We start from the raw sequence: 4,485 nt of genomic DNA, 5'->3' as shown, positions 1-4,485 counted from the left end.
GAGAGAGAGAGAGAGAGAGAGAGAGAGAGAGAGAGAGAGAGAGAGAGGGAGAGAGGGAGATGGGAGCATGTATTACAGTATGCATATGAGGTTAGAAGACATCTTGGAAGATTGAGTTTTCTCCTTCCCCACTGTAAGTCCCTGGGACAGATCTCAACTCTTCAGGCTCAGCGGCAAGCAGCCTTTCCTGCTGTGCCATCTCACCCCAGTGACTGAAATCCTTTACTAAACATAGACGCTTTTCTCATACAATGATATCTGAATACAGTTCCCCCTCTCTCAAGTCCTCCCAGTTCCTCCCCACCTCCTCTCCCATTTATGTCTCTCACTGGAAAAGAACAGGCTTCTAGGAGAGAACAACCAAACATAACAAAATAAAATATAACAAGATAAAATGAAACCATCACATTGAAGTTGGACAAGGCAAACCGACAGAAAGAAAAGAGCCCTAAGAAAAGGCACAAGAATCAGAGACAGACCACGTATTCACATACCCAGGAGTCCCATAAAACTACTGAAAACTTCGGTACATAAACGGAGTACCTGGTACAGACTGGTGTAGGCCCTGTGCATACTGCTTCGGTCTATGTGAATTCACATGAACTCTGCTTAGTTGTTTTAAAGGTCTTTGTTCTCCTCATGTCCTCTGCCTCCCTGTGTCTTTACTCCTTCTGCCTCCTCTTCCACAGCAATCCCTGAGCTGTGAGGGGAAGGATTTGATGCAGACATCTCCTTTAGAGCTGCATGTTCTCCAGTCTCTCTCTGCATAATGTCTGGCTATGGGTGTCTGCATTTGCCCCCATATGCTGTAGAAGGAAGGCTCTCTGATGGTGATGGAATAAGGCACTGATCTGTGAGTACAGGAGAATATCATTAGGAGTCATTTTATTGTTACTTTTTTCATTTTAATCTTTTTTAGAGCAGCAGTATTTGGTTTTACCTTAGGTCTTCTTAGCTATCTAAACTCTGGCTCTTAGTCACTGAAGCAGATCAGACATTGATAGGTTATTACCACAAGGTCTGTGCCATCATTGCCTTAGCATATTTGGCAGGCAGGTCCTATTGGAGATCAAAGGTTTTGTGATTGGGTTGGAGTTTAGTTTTCTCTTTTATTAGCCTGCAGAGAACTTTCTGTGTCATAGACACTAGAACATGGGGGTGAAGGTTTCAGCGAGACCTCTCCACATTCAATGAGTTGTGTGGTTCTTGTCTTCAGCAACGGGACCTTGCTGTCATTTTGTAGAGACAAAATATCTTGACAACAGCCTGGGTTATCTGGAGAACTTCTGTGGGACCCTTTTGTTCAATAACTCAAGTGAATAAAACCCAGTCCCCCAGTACTGGAAGCTCTGTTTGGTGACAAGAGATAGCCAGTAGAGGTTCCATCTCGCTCATTATTGGGAGACTTCATTAGGATTGCCTTTGTATATTGTAGAAAGTTTCACTGCACTGTTTCCATACCACCTCTCAGATGCTCTTCAACTCTATCTGTCCCTCCCTTCCTTCACTCTGTCTATCCCTTCTCCTCTCTCCACTGCCACCTGTTCAACTCCTTCTTATCACACTTCCCTCCACTACACCTGTAATACTTATCTATTTCCCCTTTCAGGGAGCTCCATGTGTCCCCCCGCCCCCTAGTTTCTTGCTCTATGCCTAACCTCTCTGGGTTTATGGGTTGTAGCTTGGTTGCCATTTATTTAATGGGTAATATCCAGCTATAAGTACATACATATCATATTTATCTTTCTGGGCCTGGGTTGCTTCACTCAGGATAACTAGCTCCATCCACTTGCCTACATTCTTCTGTTGAGGGACATCTAGATTGTTTCAAATTTCTAACTATTAAGAATACAGCACAAGTGTTCTTGTGGTAGGACGCAGCATCCTTTGAGTATATGTCTAAGAGTGGTATAGCTGGGTCTTGAGATAGATCTGTTTCTAAGGAACTGCCATGTTGATTTCTACAGTGGCTGAACAAGTTTGCAGTCCCACCATCAATGGACAAATGTTCTACTTGGTCCACATCCTCACCAGCATGAACTGTTACTTGTATTATTGATATTTTCATAGCAAGTTTCTTCTGAGTTCTTTATACATTTTGGACATTAGCCCTTTCTCAGATGTGGAGTTGGTAAAGTCTTTTCCCGAGCTGTAGGCAGCTGATTTGTTTAAATGGCAGTGTCCTGACTTACAGAAGCTTTTCAGTTTCATGAGGTCCCATTTATTATTGTTGATCTTAGTTAGTACTTGGGTTAATGATGTTCTGTAAAAAAGTTGTTTCCTGTGCTAATGTGTCCAAAGGTGTAGGACTCCAAAGGGCTGCTATCCCTTGGCTGAGCCTTTCAGTATGCTGCTGTCTACTAAGTAACATTCTGCGGTTCCTCTAGGATCAAAACATCCTGACTAAGGCATTGTGCCCCAGGAAGGGAATTTACTCTTGACATCCTATTGCCCCCCAGTTGAGTTCCCGCTTTTTCACATCCTGACTAATACATGGTACCCAGGAAGGGAATTTATACTTGACATCCTATTGCGCCCCCCTCCCCAGTTGAGTTCTTGTTTTTTCCTGAGTTTGTATTTTTCCTTCCCTGGCTTGGTGTATATATATTGAACCTGCTCAGTAAAAGTTTTGGCATTCTCTTACAATGGATGACCCGAGTCTGAGTATTTCTTCAATTCCCAGGCTTATGCTCGAGCTCGGTACCGCAGGCAGCGCCGGAGCTGTCACAAACGTATTCCCCACTTTCTCTTCTATCTGATTCAGTGTATCTGGTTTTATGTTAAGGTTTTGATCCATTTAGACTTGAGTTTTGTGCAGGGTGATAAGTATGAGTAGTGGGAGGTACTAAAAAGGATCCACGGCAGCTTCCTGGAACGGTTGCTAGCCAAGTTCCTGCACTGTTGCCAACACCAGCCAGAGCTCCAGAATCTAAAATCTCACCACCCAGCTTGCTAAGTTCCCACTGGTGGGTCACCATGCTTCAACACCCCACGGCCTTTTGTGGGACATATCATGCAAACCCACACTTTGCTGCCATATCATTCTCTCTTGAACTCGGTTGAGTCGTCTTGAGAAGGAAAGCGCCACACACATTTAGTTCAGAAACAGTGGTAACTCAATCTCTGGGTGCCAACAACTAAAACCTAATCTTGTAAGCCATATTAAATCTAATCCTCCACGATACAGAGAGAATCAGCTACATCTCGCCCATGTGCTAACCCCACTCCAAAAACCCTCTAACTCTCTCCTCTTCCTTCTCTTCCTTGGTGCAACCCGGAAGTCCTGCCTCCTATTCGCCCAGTGATTGGCTCCTTTATTGGGATGGTTCACAAGAAGTCCCTGAGTACAGCCCCTCCCAGGAGAGCTTAATTAACACCAGAATACAAAATACCAGAACCATCCACAACAAGTATGGATTTATTTGCTTTCTTCTACATGCAAATATCCGGTCTGACCAGCACCATTTAAGATGCTGTCTTTTTTTTTTTTTTCCAGTGTGTATTTCTGGATTCTTTATAAAAATCGGGTGTCCGCGGGTATGTGGGTTTACATGACTGAAATCTTTTAAGCACCAGTATTACCGATGTGAAACAGATATCGATCAGGTTCGTTAGAGTCACACAGCAGGGGCAGAGCTAAAATGCAAATCCAAAAAGTCTGGCTGAGGAATCCTCACTAAACTGTCACATTAGGCTGCTTTTCAAATGCCGGACAAGCAGATGACACTGCATGTCAAGAAATGAGTACTAATAAAGGAAGCAGTGTCTCCGTAGGATAATGACACTTCAAGAAAGGCCACTTTGACTAGCTTTTAATGAAATGTCACATACTGCTGAATAAAATTGGAGATGATTAATCTTGAAGCAAACACATTTTAGAATTAAAAAGGGGACACATAAAAATAAAGGAGCAGTGGAGACTTTGAACAGAACAAGACAGCCATGTTCTATTCCTTAAAATAGAGGCCCCTAGTAATTGGGTCTGTTCATGTCCAGATTTCGCTGATATTTTTCCTCCTGTGAACTGAGCTGAGAAAGTTTTATGGTTTCATTCCTGGGCTGTAATTTATCTAGGTAGACTTTACCTTTTAAAGGTATAATTTGCTCTTCCTCGACCAGCAAGAGGGTACTCTGCAGGCCATGGCCTTATTCAGTTCCAGTAAGGGCTTGAAATCTGACCAACTCGGAAAATGCAGCTAGTGGTGTCAAAAACCTGTCAGAATTTTTGTTTCTGCTCTTCAACCGAAATTGTTTCAGAAAATTGAAGTCCTACTAGTGTGAGATTTGGAGAAAAAGTTCAGCAGGAAGTATATGGGTTTTACAGCTAGGAGAAGTCCGTCTTAGCCAGTTCAAAAAGCAGAAGCCCTCAAGAGGCCTGATTGCTTGCACAATGCCATCTTTGAGGACTCAATCTTCCCAAGTGAAACTGTGGCTAAGTGGGTCCTGTGACATCAGAGGGTCCTGTGACATCAGAGGGTCCTGTGA

The sequence above is a fragment of the Grammomys surdaster genome, unplaced genomic scaffold, assembly GCF_004785775.1.
Source record: "Grammomys surdaster isolate TR1022 unplaced genomic scaffold, NIH_TR_1.0 261, whole genome shotgun sequence".
NCBI lineage: Eukaryota > Metazoa > Chordata > Mammalia > Rodentia > Muridae > Grammomys > Grammomys surdaster.
The sequence above is the reverse complement of the archived record's forward strand: the minus strand, read 5'-3'. Positions refer to the sequence as shown.